This window comes from Staurois parvus, unplaced genomic scaffold (genome assembly GCF_062004578.1).
Source record: "Staurois parvus isolate SC_StPar_1 unplaced genomic scaffold, SC_StPar_1.0 ptg001869l, whole genome shotgun sequence".
In the NCBI taxonomy this organism is placed as follows: Eukaryota; Metazoa; Chordata; class Amphibia; order Anura; family Ranidae; genus Staurois; species Staurois parvus.
The window spans coordinates 68,108-92,179 of NW_028319665.1; the positions used below are offsets into that span (position 1 = coordinate 68,108).

Genomic DNA, 24,072 nt, shown 5'->3' on the forward strand with positions numbered 1-24,072 from the left:
AGCACTGACCTCCCATCACATCGCCCCATTAACCCTTCCACCGCTATGGTCAAGCATGACTCTTTAACCCTTTAGTTCCTAGAGATCTACTTCAGTCAGAGCATTCCCCTCCTCCCCCCTCCCGTTCTCCTGATAGCTGCTGGACTAAAACGTAAAGATCACCACCATGTCCATCCTACACTTTGTCATAACTCCATTCCACCTTTTTGCACCACCCCCGCTAAAGAGGACCTGTCATCACCAGCTAATGCTTTTCTATGCTTCTAAAACTACCTAAATATTTCTTGCAAAAACGTTTTTTTAAAGAGCCTTAGATATTCTCTCTGGCCACCCCCCAGTAACACCTCCTCCCTTTCTAAGATAATTAATAAGTAGAGGTCCCCTTACTAGTGAGTATACAGGTCCACTTTATGGCTGGGAGGAATCCCTTGTACTGTATATACATGGGCAGGCTTCTTTACTCTTCTTGAACTCTGCATTTACCACTGCCTGGGGCAGATGATTCAGGCTGGTTCTACAAGACGGATCTTATTACATCTCTGAAACATACCAGCTTCTTTCTGACCAAGCCAATTATCTCAAACTCACCAAAAGGACACTTTGAGCAAATACTAACAGGGAGCTCAAAAGTCTATTAGACACTGGGGTAGTCAATGTTAACACAAGGCAATATTCTTTTCTGTACAGCGACTACGTCAAGCATCCATACTTTTACCATCTTGCACAAGTACACAAAAAAACTCTATTTTTCCACCAGGAAGGCCAATCGTGGGCTCCATGCATAGTATCACCCATGGGTTATAATGATGTATTGATTTTCTAGAATATACTGTTCAGTCCTTCCCATTATACAACATTCATTACAACTCCTTGATGTACTCTGAAATTACTGTTGGCAGCCATTGTTCTGTAGGTTTTCATTGGATGTAAATTCTTTATATACGCCCATACCACGTAAGGTTGGTATCACTGCCCTAGGTCACTTTTTGGTTCATTAATCCCATCTCCATCCTTCCCAGGTCCAGTTCATGGAAGGCACTAAAATTTTCCCCTGGAGCACAACTATTTTCCCCAGATATGGGGCACCACCAATGGTGCATCTTTTGCGCCCTGTTACACCAACCTTACCGATGGGTTGGTGGAAGGAGCTCCGTATCTGGAGAAAAACCACCCTTTTGCTGACCATGTGTTTTATGGCCAATACATAGACAATATAATCATCATAAAGAATGGCTCTCCTACAGTTTCTTTGTAGAGTACTCTAAAGACAATGAATTGGGCTTCTCTTCCACACATGTCCAGCTCCACTTCTTTGGTATTTTTAGATTTAAAGAAGGTTCTATGATCTCCAAAATGTGCTTTAAGCCTACATCGGGTAATTCATACCTGTACCATCATAATTGCCTCTATCCAGCTTGGATAAAGAATGTTCCCAAAGGGCCAATTCACTAGAATCTGTAAAAAACTGTACCTTTGAGAGGTAGGCGATTAGAAAAAAGGCCTTTACCCCCATCTAATTCAACAAGTTTATGAAGAATAGTCTTCCATACACCAAGAGTTCCAAATCAGATCATTTGGATAGGTTTGACATTAAATTCAACACCCAGTATTATTCATATTTCATGGCAAATGAGCATGCTACAAAAAGATGCCAAATCAAAAAGAAAAAAAAAACAAAAACCTTAGCTTGTCTGAGAAGAGATCCCAATATTAACAGCATAGCCCCCAGCAAGTCCACTTGTCATTTCTTGGTGACTTTCTGCCACTTACGCTGGGTTTTCTCACACTGGTACAGTCCGTTTAAGATGAGCCCATGTGTGAATCCCAGACAAAAGCAATTCCAAAATAGCACTGGAAAACTTTACCCGATTGAGAATTCTCCTATTCTTGTTTCTCAGATGATGTCATCTGTCTCTCGGGTCCCTAGGGGCTTCTATGTGGGTTGTACTATACACACTGTTATGGCCACAGAAGACCAATCGAGGAATCTAATAATCGATCATAGCGTACCCCTCCATTTTAAATTCAAACATGGGAGTTCCACTGTAGGGCTCTGGGTGTGGATCCTTGATGGGATCCCTCCTGTGACTCTGTGGTATAGAGATTTCAAAGACTGCCACAGAGAAACCTTCGGTATTTTTCCATAGAGCTGTCCGTTTATAAAGCAGCGATAAATCACCGCTGATCAGATTGCCAGTAAACACTTCTAATCTGAGTTCCGGTTTACGAAGCTTTGTAGGTCGCTGCTCTTCAGGAGAAGGGAAGCCATCTACAAATGCTCAGAATGCTTGAGAATTGTGAATGCAAGGCTGTAATCTCCGGAGAATTGCTGGGATTACAGTTTTGTGAAAGTAAGACACCAAGCAAAAAATAATACACTTCCTAATAAAATACAAAGTCCAGCACTCACAAATACAGACACCCCCTTATTATGACATACTGGAATTATTACAAATTCACACAGTAATCAGATGTGATTTTTTTTTCTTATGAACAGTGCAAAGTGAAATGGTTGAACATGCATCTGGCATGCAGCTATACACCATTCATAAAATTTAAGATAATATAATAAAAATAGTTAAATATTCAAATTAGATTTCCCGTATAATAGAAATAGATCTCCGCATGATTTCAAACCATATCTTAGGGCAGGGGTGTCAAACTGGAAGCGCTCCAGTGAAACTACAAGTCCCATCATGCCTCTGCCTTCGAGATTCATGCTTGTAACTGTCAATCTTGTGGGACTTGTAGTTTGGCCACAGAAGGAGGGCTGCCAGTTTGACACCCCTGAGTCTTAGGGAGTAAACAAAATACAATTATTAAATATAAAAAAATGCTATTTTAATAAAATAAAAATTAATATAGAAAGTGATAACATATTGATTCAATATATACAGTATGTGCTGTCAATCAAACCCACCCGAAAATAGAAACATGGTAAACTTCCATAAAAAGGTAAGGGAAAGATAACATTTTAGTCATTTGAGGGTGACAGGCTGTCAGCTTTGAGGGTATTTACATCCAAATCAGGTGAACGGTGTAGGAATTACAACAGTTTGCATATGTACCTCCCACTTGTTAAGGGACCAAAAGTAATGGGACAATTGGCTTCTCAGCTGTTCCATGGCCAGGTGTGTGTTATTCCCTCATTATCCCAATTACAATGAGCAGATAAAAGGTCCAGAGTTCATTTCAAGTGTGCTATTTGCATTTGGAATCTGTTGCTGTCAACTCTCAAGATGAGATCCAAAGAGCTGTCACTATCAGTGAAGCAAGCCATTAGGCTGAAAAAAAACAAAGCAAACCCATCAGAGAGATAGCAAAAACATTAGGCGTGGCCAAAACAACTGTTTGGAACATTCTTAAAAAGAAGGAACGCACCGGTGAGCTCAGCAACACCAAAAGACCCGGAAGACCACAGAAAACAACTGTGGTGGATGACCGAAGAATTCTTTCCCTGGTGAAGAAAACACCCTTCACAACAGTTGGCCAGATCAAGAACACTCTCCAGGAGGTAGGTGTATGTGTGTCAAAGTCAACAATCAAGAGAAGACTTCACCAGAGTGAATACAGAGGGTTCACCACAAGATGGAAACCATTGGTGAGCCTCAAAAACAGGAAGGCCAGATTAGAGTTTGCCAAACGACATCTAAAAAAGCCTTCACAGTTCTGGAACAACATCCTATGGACAGATGAGACCGACATCAACTTGTACCAGAGTGATGGGAAGAGAAGAGTATGGAGAAGGAAAGGAACTGCTCATGATCCTAAGCATACCACCTCATCAGTGATCATGGTGGTGGTAGTGTCATGGCGTGGGCATGTATGGCTGCCAATGGAACTGCTTCTCTTGTATTTATTGATGATGTGACTGCTGACAGAAGCAGCCGGATGAATTCTGAAGTGTTTCGGGAATATTATCTGCTCATATTCAGCCAAATGCTTCACAGCTCATTGGACGCTTCACAGTGCAGATGGACAATGACCCAAAGCAGACTGCAAAAGCAACCAAAGAGTTTAAGGGAAAGAAGTGGAAAAATAAAAAGTTATGCAGTGGCCAAGTCAATCACCTGACCTGAATCCGATTGAGCATTTCACTTGCTGAAGACAAAACTGAAGGGAAAATGCCCCAAGAACAAGCAGGAACTGAAGACAGTTGCAGTAGAGGCCTGGCAGAGCATCACCAGGGATGAAACCCAGCGTCTGGTGATGTCTATGCGTTCCAGACTTCAGGCTGTCATTGACTGCAAAGGATTTGCAACCAAGTATTAAAAAGTGAAAGTTTGATTTATGATTCTGTCCCATTACTTTTGGTCCCTTAACAAGTGGGAGGCACATATGCAAACTGTTGTAATTCCTACACCGTTCACCTGATTTGGTTGTAAATACCCTCAAATTAAAGCTGACAGTCTGCAGTTAAAGCACATCTTGTTTGTTTCATTTCAAATCCATTGTGGTGGTGTATAGAGCCAAAAATGTTAGAATTGTGTCGATGTCCCAATATTTATGGACCTGACTGTAAATCCTGTATAATAAAAATAATTCCAAAAAAACAGACTTGGAATATTATTGTCCTGCAGTTTAAAGCTGCAGCTGATCTCAACATTGATACATGCAGGCATGGCGTAAACATCATAAAAATCCCCCCAAAAAAAACAAAAAAAAACTTAGCTTCATATAAAAAAGACCTCCAGTCGAAGTAACCTTTACCAGGATAGACAAACAATTAAAGGGGTGTCTCGCGCCCGACATAGTTGGTGAATTGCTCAGAGAACACAATTCAGATGCTCACAGTAGTTTTTTGGTCAATATAAAATTATACATTTTATTTATAAACTTATTGAAACTTATTTTGTATCCAGTGTTAAGAGAAGCAGCAGGATTGGTCCTGATAGCTTGGTGAGCAGAATAAAAAAATCGGCCAGAGGCAGCACAGCATGGCACCACACTAAGGGTTATTACTTAGAGAAGGATACAGGTGACATCATCCGGCAGGTCCTGGAGGCTGTGGCCTATCTTAACTCACTGTGTATTGTACACAGGAACCTCAAGTTGGAGAACTTCTTGTATTATAACCGTTTGAAGAATTCCAAAATAGTCATCAGTGACTTTCATTTGGCCTAATTGGAGACAAGCCTCATCAAAGAGCCTTGTGGCACACCTGAGTACCTGGACCCAGAGGTGGTCGCACTCCAGCGATACGGTTGGCCATTGAACTGCTGAGCCATCAGCGTTACTATGCACATACTACTCTCCGGAGACCCTCCGAAGGTTCTACGATGAGATGGAGGAGGAAGATTACAAAAGTCATGACAAGAACCTGTTCCAGAAGATTCTACATGGCAATTATGAGTTTTCCTCTCCATATTGGGATGATATTTTTCTAGCAACCAAAGATTTGGTGTCCTGTCTGAAGGAGGTGCACCAGGAACAGAGGGCGAAATTGGAGGATTTCAGGGAACGAGCATCCGATAAAAACATTAAGGACGGAGTCTGTGTGCAGATTGAGAAGAATTTCACGAAAGCAAATGGAAGAAAGCTGTGGGGGGGGACCACCATGATGAAGTGCCTGAGGGCACTTGAGCAGACCGAGTCAAAGACCCCATCTCCATCCATAGAAAGCGAGCGGACGGCAAGACTGACTACCCCCGCACCGTCACCTGCCAGCACCCCAGCTGAAGAAACGCCATCCCTGCACAGCCCCTCCCCTGACGGCACCGGGTGAGGATGAGGACCAGCTTAACTGCCATAACCCTATTCACCGCAGAGCATACCGTCATTAACCCTTCCTCTCCCTTCATCGCGATGGGCCTCTTTGCCATGTCATTAACATTTTCCTCCACCAGACGGGTCAGCAGAAGATGGTGGTGCAGGCATGCCACTACCGTCCCGCTAGAGAGAAATGCAGCGCTGACCTCCCATCTCTCTACCCCATTAACCCTTCCACCACTACGGTCAAACACTATTCTTTAACCCTTTAGTTTCGAGAGACCTACTGCACTGTTACAGCATTCCCCCCCCCCACAATCTCCTGATAGCTGCTGGACTAAGTGTAAAGATCACCACCATGTCCATCCTCCACTTCATCCTAACTCCATTCCACCTTTCTACACCACCACCGCTAAAGAGGACCTGTCATCACCAGCTAATGCTTTTCTGTGCTTCTAATACTACCTAAATATTTCCTGCAGAAACTTTTCTAAAGAGAGCGTTGGATAGTCTTCTCTCTGGCCACCCCCCAGTAACACCTCCTTCCTTTCTAAGATAATTAAGTAAAAATTAATTAGTGAATATACAGGTCTGCTTTATGGCTGGGCTTCTTTCCTCTTCTTGAGCCCTGTATTTATCCCTGCCTGGGGCAGATGATTCAGGCTGGTTGCACCCTTTTGTTTTTCTTTCTGTCGGGGCACATAATGTACAGACCTTTACCACGTGTGTGGTATGCTTTGCTTTAAAAAAAGTGTTGCTTGTCCCAAAAAAAAAAAAAAAAAAAATTTAACCAGGATTGGTCCTGATCGCAGGATGAGTGGAGTCATAGACCGATCAGGGTCAGCACAGCATCACCACATTCAGCCATTCCTGGCACCGACCCCATGACACTAAAGGCAAGTAATGCAGTTTAGATGTGTAACGTTAGGTGACAAAAAGGATTACAATCAACCCACAGAAGTCAGCGACAAACATGACTTTGGCCAGCTTATCAAGACAGAGGAACCAAAGACAAATAATCAGGAAAACTACACCTGCAAAATGTTTCCTGAAGAGAGATGGGTGCAAAGTCCGGAAGGCGGCCTAAAATGAGATCAACATCAAAATAGTGAAGCACCCCAACATCCTGCAGCTGGTCAGTGTGTTTGAGACAAAGAAGGAATATTTCATCTTTCTGGAGCTAGCTTAAGGCCAGGAAATGTTTGAATGTATCCTGGATAAGGGTTATTACTCACAGAAGGATACAAGTAACGTCATTTGGCAGATCCAGGAGGTTGTGGCCTATCTTCACTCACTGTGTATTGTACACAGGAGCCTCAAGTTGGAAAATTTGTTGTATTAAAAAACATTTGAAGAATTCCAAAATAGTCATCAGTGACTTGCATTTGGCAAACTTGGAGACAAGCCTCATCAAAGAGCCTTGTGGCACACCCGAGTACCTGGCCCCAGAGGTAGTCGCACGCCAGTGATATGATCGGCCTGTTGACTGCTGGGCCATCGGAGTTATGCGCACACTACTCTCTGGGAACCCTCCGTTTTTACGATGAGATGGAGGAGCAAGATTACGAAAGTCATGGCAAGAACCAGTTCCGGAAAGTATTACATGGCAATTATGAGTTTGACTCTCCATATGAAGATATTTCTCTAGCAGCTAAAGATTTGGTGTCCCGTCTGATGCAGGTGGACCAGGACCAGAGGGCGAAAGCGGCAGACGCTATTAGCCATGCATGGATTTCAGGGAACAAGCATCCAATAAAATCATCAAGGACGGAGTGTGTGCGCAAATTGAGATGAACCTAGTGAAAGCCAAATGAAAGAAAGCTGTGGGGGTGACCACCATGATGAAGTGCCAGAGGGCACCAGAACAGACTGAGTACAAGACCCCATCTCCATCCATGGACAGTGAGCGGACGCTAGGCCTGGACTACCCCTTGTCAAGGTCCTACCTTTCCTCAGGGCTTGTGCTGCTCCATGTGCTGGCATTCATCTTAGGTGTCTACAAAGCATTGTGGGATCCTTTATGCTTTCAGCCCTTTGCGGCTCCTCCCCCAGGAGGTGGTGGCTTATCACATAAGTCTGCTGTTTGTAGCTGTCCATTGCATTTGTGTCCTGTCTGTTGCAGCAGCTAGCTCCTGTTTCTCATTGCTCTCCTGGATACCAACCCCGGCTCTGGCAACCATCCTTCCTGGCTTCTAACCCCGGCTCTGGCGACCATCCTTCCTGGCTTCTGACCCCGGCTCTGGCGACCATCCTTCCTGGCTTCTGACCCCGGCTCTGGCGACCATCCTTCCTGGCTTCTGACCCCGGCTCTGGCGACCATCCTTCCTGGCTTCTGACCCCGGCTCTGGCAACCATCCTTCCTGGCTTCTGACCCGGCTCTGGCGACCATCCTTCCTGGCTTCTGACCCCGGCTCTGGCGACCATCCTTCCTGGCTTCTGACCCCGGCTCTGGCGACCATCCTTCCTGGCTTCTGACCCCGGCTCTGGCGACCATCCTTCCTGGCTTCTGACCCCGGCTCTGGCGACCATCCTTCCTGGCTTCTGACCCCGGCTCTGGCGACCATCCTTCCTGGCTTCTGACCCCGGCTCTGGCGACCATCCTTCCTGGCTTCTGACCCCGGCTCTGGCGACCATCCTTCCTGGCTTCTGACCCCGGCTCTGGCGACCATCCTTCCTGGCTTCTGACCCCGGCTCTGGCGACCATCCTTCCTGGCTTCTGACCCCGGCTCTGGCGACCATCCTTCCTGGCTTCTGACCCCGGCTCTGGCGACCATCCTTCCTGGCTTCTGACCCCGGCTCTGGCGACCATCCTTCCTGGCTTCTGACCCCGGCTCTGGCGACCATCCTTCCTGGCTTCTGACCCCGGCTCTGGCGACCATCCTTCCTGGCTTCTGACCCCGGCTCTGGCGACCATCCTTCCTGGCTTCTGACCCCGGCTCTGGCGACCATCCTTCCTGGCTTCTGACCCCGGCTCTGGCGACCATCCTTCCTGGCTTCTGACCCCGGCTCTGGCGACCATCCTTCCTGACCACTCTCCTACCAAGTCATCCACTGTTGCTGTTGGACTTGCATAGACTGTCTTGTTTTTGGTAATAAACCTACCTTTAATTGCACCTCCTTGTGTGTCTGGCTCCTCGCTCCCTGACACCCCTGCACCATCACCTGCCAACACCCAAGCTGAAGAAACATCAACCACGCTCAGCTCCTCCCCTGACGCAACCGGATGAGGACCAGCTTAACTGCCATAACACTATTCACCGCAGAGCATACAGTCATTAACCCTCTCTCTCCCTCGACCGCTATGGGCCTCTCTGCCATCATGTCATTAACATTTTCCTCCACCAGATGGGTCAGCAGCAGATGGTGGAGCAGAGATGCCACTACCATCCCGCTAGAGAGAATTGCAGCGCTGAACTCCCATCACATCGCCCCACCACTACAGTCAAGCATTGCTCTAACCTTCTAGTTACTAGAGATCTACTGCACTGTTAGCAGAATAAGGGGGGAGGGGAATGATCTAATCGTTGGACTAAAATGTAAAAGATCCCCACTATGTCCATTCTACACTTCATCATAACTCCATTCCACCTTTCTGCACCACCGCTAAAGAAGACTTGTCATCACCAACGAATGCTTTTAAAAAAACTACCTAAATATTTCCTGCAGAAACTTTTCTAAAAAAAAAAAAAAAAAAGTGCAGAAAATGTGTGTATTGTGTAGAAGCAGCAAATAAGGGCGGTAAGATCCTAATCCTGTTTGATAAAAGGTGGTAAATAAAAATAAATCAAACAAGTATTATTGCTTGCCACCCACCCAGAGCATTTACTGTGGGTAGGTGACACGACCAAGCTGGATCATGCACATTGTGTGCCCCTGTGGAGTGTAGCACACCCCTCCTGCGACTGATGTATCCACTGGACATGGCAGATTGAGCCAGTTTCAGCAGTACCATGCCCGTTACTACAAGATCTTTCCCTTTCTACCTTAGAGAATTGTTTTAAGGCTAAACCCACCTTGTTGCCTCATGGGGAAAACAAAAAGAAAAAAAGGTGAGGAAATGTAAAAAAGCACCAAACACCTGATTACCACACAGATACAAAACAATGTATCTTCTCATATCCTTACTCCATCAGAAACTTCCCTTCTGAAAAAAGGTTTAAACTTTACCCCCACAAATCTCCCAAATCATTTCACCTTAACCTCCCTGGCGGTATGATTATTTCAGATTTTTGGTGCTGAAAGCGGTACCATTTTTTTGCATGGAAATATGTATTTTTTTTATTGTAGGCTGTAATTTTTAGGAAAAACTCACTGAAATCTGTCCGAACAAGAGTCTAGTAAACATTCCTGATATGATAAAATTTGAAACACAAAATCATAAATTATAATTTAATAAATAATCATAAAAATAATATAAAAATAATAAAAAATTTAATTCAATAATATAATCAAACCAAAAACACTGAAATGTGAAATAGAGCGCCAAGTTTGCACATTGCTGAGCTCAGTTGCAAAATCGTTTTCAGTTTCTGATGACGAATTTCCCCCACGAATCATTATCACTCAATTCTGTAAGTGGTTCTGATTTACTATCGCTGTTCTCTAGCTGATCTAAACCGCTTTTGACCTAAAGGGACACTTTTTGGACGCCATGGACATTTCTCAGTTTCCAGGCAGAAAGAACAGACAAAATGCAGGCAGGGCGCAGGACAAAGCACTCGGGACAAAATGTATGTGAAATAGGTTGAAACAGCAATGTTTTACTGTGTAAAATGAAAAAAAAAAAAAGACATTTTTTAAAATTTTTAAATTTCCCGCCGCCGGCGGCGCCCGTACGTCCCGACGTCACAGGGACAGGACACAGAAGCCGGATGCCGGCATCGGCCGGAGGAGATGGCCGGGGACGCTGCAGGGGACACATCGTGGGAGCGCAGGGTAAGGTAAGTGAAGAACACATGCCGGAGCAGTGCCGCATGGTATTCCCGAGTGTAGCTCGGGGTTACCGCTTTTGGTACTGAAATGTTACCCCGAGCTACACTCGGGAATACCGCCAGGGAGGTTAAAAAGATTTTCATAAGTTTGTTCACAAACTCACTTTAAAATGATTCTATTGTCTCACAGGTCCCTAGGGGGTTCTATGTGGGTTGTACTATACGCACTGTTAGGGACTGTTTTAGTAAACACAGAAGACCGATCGAGGAATCTAATATCGATCATAGTGTACCCCTCCATTTTAAAATCAAACATGGGGGTTCCACTGTAGGGCTCTGGGTGTGGATCCTTCCTATGACTCTGTGGTATAGAGATTTTAAAGACTCTGCCACAGAGAAACCTTCAGTATTTTTCCATAGAGGTGTCAGTTTATGAAGTAGCGATGAATCACCGCTGATCAGATTGCCAGTAAACACTTCTAATCTGAGTTCCGGTTTATGAAGCTTTGTAGGTCCCTACTCTTCAGGAGAAGGGAAGCCATCTACAAATGCTCAGAATACTTGAGAACTGTGAATGCAAGGCTGTAATCTCGGGAGAATTCCTGGGATTACAGTTTTGTGAAAGTAAGACACCAAATCACAAAATACACTTCCTAATAAAATAAAGTTAAATTCCAGCAACTCACAAATACAGACACCCCCTTATGACATACTGGAACGATTACACAGTAATCAGATGTGATTTTTTTTTTTTTCCTTATGAACCGCGCAAAGTGAAATGGATGAACACGTATCTGGCATGCAGCTATACACCATTCGTAACATTTAAAAACAAATATAATAGTAAAAGTTAAAATTAGATTCCCCCATATAATAGAAATAGAGCTCTGCATGATTTCAAACCATATCTTAGGGAGTAAAAAAAAGAAAAAAAAAAGAAAAAAAAAAAGGGTAAAACAAATCTAAATGCCTAAGCACAATTTTGCAAAATTGACGTGTTAGTAAAACAGTCCATATCACAACTACTTTGTAAATCTAGATGAATTATACCTTGTTTTTTTCAGGACAAAATTGGGCTTTCATTTGGTGGTAAATTGTAATGGATAGCTCCCGACTTTTATTCGCAAAGGCAAACTGGCCCAAAATAGTAAAAAAAAAAAAAAAAAAAATTTTATTTAGCTATGTTTTATTTAGCTGTGTTCTTGTTACTACCATCACCTACCAAAGAACCACCCACAATAAAAATTTTCCAGCTCTTGGCGATTACAGTGATCCCATATCTGTGCAGGTTATTTGTACCCAGAGTACAGCCCAGAAACAATAGTGCGCATTTTGTTTTTGTCCTTTACCTAGAACACACTGACACTAACTGATCCTGATACCAAATTTGACCATAGACCCAAAAACTAACCCTGGCACTGAACTATATCGTATGTACTCTCCAGCGCCTCAGGATATGCACAGCCAAAAGGGAAGCCAAGGGTACCAGGACAGCGAAAACCAAAGGAAATGCTTCAGGGGTGCAGCCCTCCTCAGACGGGGAGATCAGCCACTGGATAGAGAGAAAACAGGAGGCGCACACACCTAGTGCATTATCCAAGGTTTATTGTAGAAGTAAAAGAATAAAAAAAAAAAACATACAGACGAAGCATGTATCTAAAAAGCATAGAAAAATGACAATGGCCACATGGAAAGTAAGAGCCTTGCTGGCATCAACAGCAAGGCTCTTACTTTCCATTTATCATACATCAGCATCAGAGACTGGTCACCAGCTCTGAGGAAAGGGATTCGTCCCCAAGACACGTCAGCCATTTGACCGCACTGACAGTGAGAACACCTTGCCTGCCGTTGTGGCCATTGTCATTTTTCTATGCTTTTTAGATACATGCTTCATCTGTGAGTATGTTTTTATTATTCTTTCACTCCTACAATAAACCTTGGATAATGTTTATTCTGTTTTCTCTCTATCCACTGGCAGTGAACTAGATCAAACCTTGATCTAGGTATTTTGTCTCTTTTTATTAATATTTTAGTTTTTTACAAACATTTCTTCTTACCTTTATGCCAGGAGTTATGTATCGCTCCTCCATTCATAGAGGAAAAAAAACCTAGGGGGGCCAGGATGTACAGTGACTTATCACAGAGATAGCCAATCAGAGGGCAATCATATAACCCGGAATCGGGAGTCCTGGGTCACGATTATTAGAACGGGACCCAGTGGTCTCAGTGACACTGTGGTCTTTGTTCTGGGAGAGTGCTGTGCGGCGCCCTCCCAGCACAAAGACATGTACGCAAACATGGAACCCACGGAAAAAAGCCCAGTTCTATGAGGCCACATATTTGTGCTATGTCGGCGTCAAGAGATTAATATAAAAATGAATATAGAAAGTGATAACATTGATTCAATAAATATATACAGTAAGTGCTGTCAATAAACCCACCCGAAAATAGAAACATGATAACACAGCAGATCAATAAATTCACGGTGGCCGCACAGGCTGTGGGAAGCTCCTTGGAGAAGCTGGGCGAATGGGAGTCCGTCATTGCTGGTGGGAGTCCCTCATTGCTGGTGGGAGTCCCTCATTGCTGACACCGATCTGAAGTTTGTTACAATGTAACTGCATCTATCTCCTACCTCCGCTCTTAACTAGAAAAACGCATTGACTCCTGTTAAATTCTGAACAAATGGTGTATTTATATTTGTGTATGTTGACCAGTCCTCACCTCTAGGTGCAATCAGGTTTACGACTGTAGCCTGTTTCCTAAGAAACATCCCCCACTATTCATGTGATCCTTATCAGCTTCTAATTGGGGCGGAGTTGAATGCTCATTTGAGCATCTCCCTATAAATTTAGATCAGCTCATGGGGGGAGATCACTGATGGGGGGCAAGTCTCTGATGGGGGTGCTGCTTTTGATTGAGTGCAGCTTTGAACGAGTGCGATGCAGTTAAACACAGCAGTTGAGTGCAGCTTTGAACGAGTGCGATGCAGTTAAACACAGCAGTTGAGTGCAGCTTTGAACGAGTGCGATGCAGTTAAACACAGCAGTTGAGTGCAGCTTTGAACGAGTGCGATGCAGTTAAACACAGCAGTTGAGTGCAGCTTTGAACGAGTGCGATGCAGTTAAACACAGCAGTTGAGTGCAGCTTTGAACGAGTGCGATGCAGTTAAACACAGCAGTTGAGTGCAGCTTTGAACGAGTGCGATGCAGTTAAACACAGCAGTTGAGTGCAGCTTTGAACGAGTGCGATGCAGTTAAACACAGCAGTTGAGTGCAGCTTTGAACGAGTGCGATGCAGTTAAACACAGCAGTTGAGTGCAGCTTTGAACGAGTGCGATGCAGTTAAACACAGCAGTTGAGTGCAGCTTTGAACGAGTGCGATGCAGTTAAACACAGCAGTTGAGTGCAGCTTTGAACGAGTGCGATGCAGTTAAACACAGCAGTTGAGTGCAGCTTTGAACGAGTGCGATGCAGTTAAACACAGCAGTTGAGTGCAGCTTTGAACGAGTGCGATGCAGTTAAACACAGCAGTTGAGTGCAGCTTTGAACGAGTGCGATGCAGTTAAACACAGCAGTTGAGTGCAGCTTTGAACGAGTGCGAAGCAGTTAAACACAGCAGTTGAACTAAAGCAGGAGAACTCAAGCAGCAGGAAGACACAACAGCAAGAAACTCTACTGCATGCTGGACAGACTGCAAGCAAACACCCTGGGAAACATCTCTTACATGCCTGAGTCCCACTCCGTGTACCTTTATATAATACATCCCTCTTCTCCTTATATTACTATCCTCTGTTCCCAAATCTCATTTCTTTACCCCTCTGCTCCACCCCAAAACACGTACATCTCCCCCTCATTGCTATCATCTCCCTACTACTGCTCTCATCACCTCCCCAAAATGCCTCTTCCACTCATTTTCCTCTCCTCCATTCCCAAAATCCATTCACTATATCCCTCTGCTCCTCCCAAACAATTGTATATTGTGTCCTCACTGCTTCCTTCACCCCTCTACGGCACCCACCACCTCCCCCTATTACTCCACTCTCCCACTGACCCGAACACCTCCACTAGTAGTTTCTCACGCTCCTGCACATCCCGCTCCCATGCCACCCTTCTCCTACACATAACCGTGGGGGACATCTCCCAGAATCCAAACCCTCCACCACCTCCCTCACAACACCCTCCCGCCTCCACGTCCTGCCGCAACCCCCGCAACTTAGTATCTGTCCCCCTGCTCCCTAAAATCTCCCCATTTTCATGTGCACTCCTGAACGCCCAAAACGGTGTGCAACAAGCTTACCGCCATCCACAACCTCTGTTTCCTGCTCCCTCAACCTCCTGGCGATTACGGAAACCTGGATCCAGCCCACTGACTCCCTCCCCTGCTGCACTCTCCTACGGCAGTCTCACCTGGACCCACTCACCCAGACCTAAACGGTCGTAAAGGTGGTGGGGTTGGTCTGCTCCTGTCACCGCAGAGCACCTTCCGAGTCCTCCCAAACCCCCCCTCCCTATCCTTCTCCTTCGAGGCCCACTGCGTCCGACTATTCTCCCCAACCCCTCTGAAGATTTCTGTGATATACCGGCCTCCTGGATCCATACCCCACGCCTGGATGACTACTCCTCCTGGCTACCCTTCTTCCTCTCCTCTGAGCTACCTGCCATCATCCTTGGGGATTTCAACATCCCTGTCAACCTCGACAACCCGGACACAGCCCGTCTCCTCCACTTAACCTCCTCCTTTGCACTTGCACAGTGCATACAATCCACCACCCACTCCGACAGTAATATCCTTGCTCTTGTCTTCTCCAACCGCTGCGCTCCCCACAACCTCACTAACACCCCCTTCCCTCTCTCTGACCACAACCTGATTACCTTCTCTATCTCCTCGTCCTCCAACGCCTACCCCTCCAAATGTCACACTACTACCAGCCGTAACCTTAACCCTGCCCCCCTCCACTCTGCAGCTGATCAACTCCACGACAGCATCCTACCCCTGTCCTGCACCGACTTGGCTATGACTGCCTACAACGCGCTCTCAACAGCCATTGACTCACTAGCGCCTTTAACCACACGCAACATCAGACCCCGACCGCTCCAGCCCTGGCAGACTGATCACACCAAAACCCTCAAACGACACAGTCGTGCCCTGGAGCGACTATGGTGCAAAATCAAATCCAAACAAGCCTTCAAGGATATCGCCGCAACTCACACGCCCTCTCAACCCGTCCCCTCTCACACAGCTACCCCCTCGACATAACCCGCAGGGACTGCGTCGCTGCTCAAACTCCCTCCAACCCCGTTCCCCCTCACTCAGCTACCCCCTCATCACCCCTCTCCCACAGCCCCACCACTGCTCTGACCTCCTCTTCCACCCCACCCTACATTCCTCATACTGAAGCTCCCCCAACACTCTGCACCTTTGACCTTACTACCATCGAGGAAGTCTCCAAGATCCTCTCTGATACCCGCCTCACCACCTGCCCCCTTGACCCTATCACCTCAAAACTCCTACGACCTCCCTCCCCCTCCATCCTACGCTCCCTCACCCACATCTTTAATCTCTCCCTCTCCTCCGGCACTTTCCCCTCCCCTCTGAAACATGCACACATCACCCCCATACTTAAAAAGCCCTCCCTGGACCCCAATGACCCGAACAACCTCAGACCCATCTCCCTGCTCCCATTTACATCTAAACTCCTCGAGCGCCTAGTCTACACCCGCCTATGCTCTCACCTCAACAACCACCTCCTCGAGCCCCTACAGTCCGGCTTCCGTCCCCTACACTCCACCGAAACTGCCTTACTCAAACTCTCCAACGACCTGCTAACCGCCAAAGCTAATGGCCACTATTCAGTGCTTCAACTCCTTGATCTCTCTGGAGCCTTCGACACAGTCGACCACCCCCTCCTCCTCAAAAAACTACACTCCCTCGGCCTCAGAGACTCCGCTCTCTCCTGGCTCTCATCCTACCTGTCACAATGCTCTTTCAGCGTTCCCTATAATACTACAACCTCCCTCTCACTCCCCCTCTCTGTTGGGGTCCCTCAAGGCTCAGTCATCAGGCCCCGTCTCTTCTCCATCTACACCTCCTCCCTTGGCCAACTCATACACTCTCACGGCTGCAACTACCACCTCTATGCCAACGACACACAAATCTATCTCTCAACCCCCCACCTCACCCCCTCGGTCTCAGCCCGAATCACACACCTGCTGAGCGACATATCAGACTGGATGTCGCTCCACTTCCTTAAACTGAACCTCTCCAAAACAGAGTTTGTCTTCCCCCCAGCCCGGACCCCACCCCCCATTGACTTCTCCATCATGTCCAACAACACCACCATCAAACCCGCCCCGCAGGCCAGAGTACTTGGTGTCATTCTGGACTCCAACCTATCCTTCCAGCCCCAAGGCCAATCTTTAACAAACTCGTGCAGACTCCACCTCTGCAACATAACCAAAATCCGCACGTTCCTAACCCCAGAAACCACCAAACCGCTCATCCACTCCCTCATCATATCACGACTCGACTACTGCAACTCCCTCCTCACTGGCCTGCCTCGCCGCTGGCTATCCCCGCTTCAGTCCATCCTGAATACGGCTGCCAGACTCATTCACCTTTCCAACCGCTCCATTTCCGCCACCCCCTCTGCCAATCCCTCCTCTGGCTTCCGATTGCGCAACGGATCAAATTCAAAATCCTAACACTGATGTACAAAGCTGTCCACCATACTGCCCCGAACTACATCACTGACCTAATATCCAAGTACCACCCAACACGCACACTCCACTCCTCACAAGACCTCCTCTCTAGTTCCCTGGTCTCCTCCAGGACTTCTCCAGGGTGTCACCCATCCTCTGGAACTCCCTGCCCCAACCCATCGGATTATCACCTACTCTCCTCTCGGCGCACCCTGAAAACCCATCTCTTCAGGGAAGCTTACCCCACCCCCTGCTAACTTGCCGACCTCCTCCACTCTTCCTACCACCCCATACCCCACAGCTATCTCCTCCTGTACCACCATCCCCTCCCTCCTAGATTGTAAGCTTGAAAGAGCAGGGCCCTCAATCCCCTCATGTTTTGCATTGTATTGTTCTTGTTCTGTCACATGTTCTGTCCCCCTTTGTAATGTACAGCGCTGAGCGAACTATTGGCGCTTTATAAATACTGTATAATAATAAATAACTTCTATAAAAAAGGTAAGGGAAAGATAACATTTTAGTCACTTGAGGGTGACAGGCACGTATGGAGAGTACAGAGGCTTTGAAGAACAAAAAACTGCAAAGTTCTGCCATGCACGGAATTGCATGTTAGTTTCATGGGTTGTAAGTAAACAGGACCGAATGTATGGTTCCCGCTCTAGAACCATGCCACATTACTTCTTACCTGAACTCACAGCTTGCCATCACAATGAAGGTCATTCTGATCGTCTTGTGCTGCATCTCTCAAGTTTTATCTTGGCCAGCATCTCTCATGGAAAGTCCCATCATATGCGCTAGTAATGACGGTGACCTAACAGATCCTGGTACCAATAATGAAGTCATAGAAGAACATGGTTCTGGAGATGTTGAACAGACTGGAAAGGACCAAGGAGGAGAGGGCTCTGGAGATGACAGAGGACTGATTGGAAAGGACCAAGGAGAAAATGAGTCTGGAGATAACACTGGACTCTCTGGAGTGGTTCTGGAGATCTAGTGGCAGTTATATTGTAAAGTGCCGAGGAAACTGTTGGTGCTATATAAATCCTGTATAATAATAAATAAAGAAAAAAAAAAAAAAAAAAAAACACATTTGGAATTTTGTCCTGCAGGTTAAAGCTGCAGCTGATCGCAACATTGATACATGCAGGCATGGCGTAAACATCATAAAAATCCAAAGGAAAAAAAAAACAAAAAACCCACAAACTTGGCTTCATATAAAAAAAAAAAGACCTCCAGTCAAAGTAACCTTTACCAGCTATGACAAACAGTTAAGGGGTGCCTCACACCCGACATAGTTGGTGAATTGCTCAGAGAACACGATTCAGATGCTCACAGTAATTTTTTGGTCTTTGACTTTGCCCAGCTCATCAAGGCAGAGGAATTATGCAAAGTCTTCAGAGCGAAAAGACAAATCATCAGGAAAAAAACTAAACCTAATGTTTCCTGAAGAGAGATGGGCGCAAAGTCCGGAAGGCGGCCAAAAATGAGATCAACATCCTCAAAATGGTGAAGCGCCCCAACATTCGGCAGCTGGTTGATGTGTTTGAGACAAAAATGAGATATTTCATCTTCATATAGCTAGCTTCAGGCCAGGAAGTGTTTGACTGGATCCTTGATCAGGGTTATTACTCAGAGAAGGAAAAAAGTAACGTCATGCGGCAGGTCCTGGAGGCTGTGACCTATCTTCACTCACTGTGTATTGTGCACAGGAACCTCAAGTTGGGGAACTTGTATTATAACCGTTTGAAGAATTCCAAAATAGTCAGTGACTTTCATTTGGCTAAAATTGGAGACAAGCATCAAAGAGCCTTTTGTCACAGCTGAGTACCTGGCCCAGAGGTAGTCGCACTCCAGCGATATGGTCGGCCTGTGGAATGCAGGGCCATCGGAGTTATTTTATACATACTCTCTGGGAACTCTCCATTCTACAATGAGATGGAGGAGCAAGATTACGAAAATTATGACAAGAACCTGTTCCGGAAGATTCTACATGGCGATTACAAGTTTGACTCTCAATATCGGGATGATATTTCTCTAGCAGCCAAAGATTTGGTGTCCCGTCTGATGGAGGTGGACCAGAGGGTGATGGTGGCAGATGCCATTAGACATGAATGGATTTCAGGGAACGCTGCATCCGATGAAAACTTAAAGGATGAAATGTGTGCACAGATTGAGAACTTCACAAAAGCCAAAAGGGAGAAAGCTATGGGGGTGACCACCATGTTGAAGAGCCTGTGTCAGGAATGGACTCTAGTGCTAGTGGTGGGACTCACCTGCCGTGTGGGCTGCAGTACCAGAGCTGACCAGCGGGTGCTCTCAGCAGCCGGAAGCTCACTTCTGCAATCAGCCAAACCTGGGGCTGATTGCAGGTGGTGTATTTAAGGCATGACCAGGCCTGTGATCTGGGCCTTGGTGTATGTTTTCCCATGAGCCCCTGTACCTGGTATCTTGTGTTCCTGCTTCGTTGCTGACCCTGCTTGATCCTGACCTCTGCTGACCGTCTCCTGTTGAACCCATGGCTTGCCTGACCATCCTTCTGCCTGATCCCCTGTACCACGCTGCCCGTGAGTTACTGAACCCGGCTTGTGACCCTGACCATTCTCTGCCTGCTCCTTTGGTGGCTTGCTGCCCGCACATTGCTGACCTGGCCTGTCTGACCACGCTACTACTCTGCCATCCATCCAGCACGGATCCAGCCGTCCCTGCTCATACCTTCTGCCTCTTCACATCAGGCTTTCTACCTGCACATACCTCTGGCGGATCCCTCTACCACTAGCAGGTGTACTCAGGGGCCGCGACCTGGTTCCTGTCTGCTCCAAGTCCATCCCCACCATCAGGGGCCCTGGTGAATAAGCAGACTGGGACTTAGACTCCACGCCCTGGGGAATCCTGTCCTGAGGACCGCTAGAGGTACCACCAAACGGTCATTACAGAACCCTACGGCCGGCCTGACCGTTCCACCTCTCCAGCCCTGACTACGCCTGTGTTCCTGCACCTACTAAGATTAGTGGAAGGTTGGTTTGCTCACTGTGCGTTATATATATATATATATATATATATATATATATCTATATCTGGGTGGCTAATAATAAACTATTATACTGTACCTGAGACCTGCGTTTCCCTGTGTCAGTCCACACCTTTCTGGTCACTCCTAGATTCCTGACAGCCTGAGGGCACCAAAACAGAGTCCAAGACCCACAGAAGCCAGCAACAAATATGACTTGGACCAGCTCAATGGATGAGGAAGATTATGAAATTTATGACAAGAACCTGTTCCTGAAGATTCTACATGGTGATTAGGAGTTTGACTAAATATTGGGATGAGATTTCTCTAGCAGCCAAAAGATTTGGTGTCCCATCTGATGGAGGTGGACCAGGACCAGAGGGTGACAGCAGTGGACACCATTAGCCATGAATGGATTTCAGGGAATGCGGCATCCGATAAAACAATCAAGGGCGGAGTGTGCGCAGCTTGAGAATAACTTCACGAAAGCTAAAAATGGAAAAAAGCTGTGGGGGTGACCACCATAATGAAGTGCCACCACCTGCTAACACCCCAGCTGAAGAAACGCCATCCCAGCTCAGCCCCTCCCCTGACGGCGGTTAAGCTGGTCCTCATCCAGTGCTATAACCCTATTCACCGCAGATCATACCGTCATTAACCCTTCCTCTCCCTCCACCACGATGGGCCACTCTGCCACCATGTCATTAACATTTTCCTCCAACAGATGGGTCAGCAGCAGATGGTGGAGCAGACATGCCACTACCATCCCGTTAGAGTGAATCGCAGCACTGACCTCCCATCGCTCCATTAACCCTTCCACCACTACAGTCAAGCATGACTCTAACCCTTTAGTTACTAGAGATCTACTGCATTGTTAGATCATTCACCTCCCCCCCATTCTCCTGACAGCTGGACTAAATGTAAAGAACACCATGTCCATCCTCCACTCCACATTTCTACACCACCGCCGCTAAAGCAGACCTGTCATCACCAGCTAATGCTTTTCTGTGCTTCTAAACACTACCTAAATATTTCCTGCAGAAACTTTTCTAAAGAGCCTTGGATTGTCTTCTTTCTGGCCACCCCCCAGTAACACCTCCTTCCTTTCTCAGATAATTAATAAGCAGAGGTCCCCCTTACTAGTGAGTATACAGATCTGCTTTATGTCTTGGCTTCTTTCCTCTTCTTCAACCCTGTATTTACCCCTGACTGGGGCAGATGATTCAGGCTGGTTGACCCCTTTATTTTCCAATCGGGGCACATAATCTACAGACCTTTACCGTGTGTGTTGTATGCTTTTCTGTCAAAAAACTTGCTGCTTCTCCCAGAAAAAAAAAAAAAAATATATGAACAAGCAGGATCAGTCCTGATCACTGGGTAAGCGGAGAAATTGGCTGATCAGGGTCAGCGCAGCACCGACCCCACAACACTAAGGTGGGCAATGCCCTTTGGATGTGTGATGTTAGGTGACAAAGGATTACAATCAACCCACAGAAGTCAGCGACAAACATGACTTGGGCCAGCTCATCAAGTCTGAGGAATTCTGTGAAGTCTTCAAAGCCAAAGACAAATCATCAGGATAACTCTACACCTGCAAACTTTTCCAGAAGAGAGATGGGTGCAAAGTCCGGAAGGTGGCCAAAAATAAGATCAACATCCTCAAAATGGTGAAGCACCCCAACATTCTGCAGCTGGTCAAAGTGTTTGAGACAAAAAAGGAATATTTCATCTTCCTGGAGCTAGCTTCAGGCCGCGAAGTGTTTGACTGGATCCTGGATCCGGGTTATTACTCAGAAGGATACAAGTAACGTCATGCGGCAGGTCCTGGAGGCTGTGGCCTATCTTCACTCACTGTGTATTGTACACAGGAACCTCAAGATGGAGAACTTGTATTATAACCATTTAAAGAATTCCAAAATAGTCATCAGTGACTTGCATTTGGCTTAATTGGAGACAAGCCTCATCAAAGAGTATGCTGTTACACAGTTAATATTTATGTTAATGTCCATGAGAATTCATATAGTTTCTTTGTACCATTTCCTATGGACATTTCTATAGTTATATGCTGCCATCAGTGGCCTTATTTGGTAATGCACTTGTTTTTCACGTTGCCTCCCTGAGATCTATGACAGTTCCTTTGTATATGAAGCTCCTCCCTTCTTGAGTACAGCACTTCCTGTGTCATGGAGGCAGCTAACAGTCCACATGTAACAGGGACACATGTATTCTGCATAGTACGCTACAGAAAGTATCATCTTTTGACCGCATAATACTGGAAACCATTCATTCTGCTGTATCCTGTTGTCACATGTACAGAATAAAGCAACTTCTGGATGAACACAGTATTGGTGAGTTCAGCTATCGGATAAGGATTGTCCACAGTGATTATATATGCTTATACAGGCTAGGCAGAGAGGTCTCACAAGGGATAAATTGCTATCACAACAATCCGAGTCAGAATAAAGACCCTTGTGGCACACCTGAGTACCTGGCTCCAGAGGTAGTCGCAGGCCAGCGATATGGTTGGCCTGTGAACTGCTGGGCCATCAGAGTTATTTTATACATACTACTCTCTGGGAACCCTCCGTTCTACGATGAGATGGAGGTGCAAGATTACGAAAGTCATTGCAAGAACCTGTTCTGGAAAAATCTACATGGTGATTATGAGTTTGACTCTCCATAGTAGGATGATATTTCTCTAGCAGCCAAATATTTGGTGTCACATCTGATGGAGGTGGACCAGAGGACGACAGTGGCGGACGCCATTAGCCATGAATGGATTTCAGGGAATGAGCATCCGAGAAAAAAAACACAAAGGACGGAATGTGTGCGCAGATTGAGAAGAACTTTGTGAAATCCAAAATGAAAGAAAGCTGTGTGGGTGACCACCATGATGAAGCGCCTGAGGGAACCAGAACAGACCAAGTACAAGACCCATTCTCCATCCATGGACAGTGAGCAGACGCCAGGCCTGGACTACCCCCGCAGTGTCAACTGCCAGCACCTCAGATGAAGAAACAATCCCTGCTCAGCCCCTCCACTGACGGAACTGGATGAGGACCAGATTAACGACCATAACCCTATTCACCGCAGAGCATATCGTCATTAACCCTTCCTCTCCCTCCACCATGACGGGCCTCTCTGCCATCATGCCATTAACATTTTCCTCCACCAGATGGGTCAGCAGCAGATGGAGCAGAGATGCCACTACCGTCCCATTAGAGAATTGCAGTGCTGACTTCCATCGCCCCATTAACCCTTCCACGGCTACGGCCAAGCATTACTCTCTTTAGTTGCTAGAGATCTACTGCACTGTTATAGCATTCCTCCCCCTCATTCTCCTGATAGCTGTTGGACTAAAATGTAAAGATCTCCACCATATACATCCTACACTTCATGACTCCATTCCATCTTTCTGCACCACCACCGCTAAAGAGGACCTGTCATCACCAGTTAATGCTTTTCTGTGCTTCTAAAACTACCTAAATATTTCCTGCAGAAACTTTTCTAAAGAGAGCCTTGGATAGTCTTCTCTGGCCACCCCTTCCTTTCTAAGATAATTAAGTAGAGGTCCCCCTTACTAGTGAGTATACAGGTCCACTTTACGGCTGGGAGGAATCTCTTGTACAGTATATACACGGGCAGGCTTCTTTACTCTTCTTGAACTCTGCATTTACCACTGCCTGGGGCAGATGATTCAGGCTGGTTGTTCTGCAAGACGGAT

The 24,072-nt window shown here is 46.2% G+C and overlaps 4 pseudogenes; all 4 read left to right on the top strand.

Annotated features, from left to right (window-relative positions):
- Nucleotides 1–2,529: 2,529 nt before the first annotated feature.
- Nucleotides 2,530–5,725, top strand: LOC149433945 (caM kinase-like vesicle-associated protein pseudogene; annotated as a pseudogene).
- An 887-nt stretch (nucleotides 5,726–6,612) lies between these two features.
- On the top strand, nucleotides 6,613–8,936 carry LOC149433946 (caM kinase-like vesicle-associated protein; annotated as a pseudogene).
- Nucleotides 8,937–13,095: 4,159 nt separating this feature from the next.
- LOC149433947 (caM kinase-like vesicle-associated protein) lies at nucleotides 13,096–20,586 on the top strand (annotated as a pseudogene).
- Nucleotides 20,587–21,789: 1,203 nt separating this feature from the next.
- Nucleotides 21,790–23,405, top strand: LOC149433948 (caM kinase-like vesicle-associated protein; annotated as a pseudogene).
- Nucleotides 23,406–24,072: the final 667 nt, after the last annotated feature.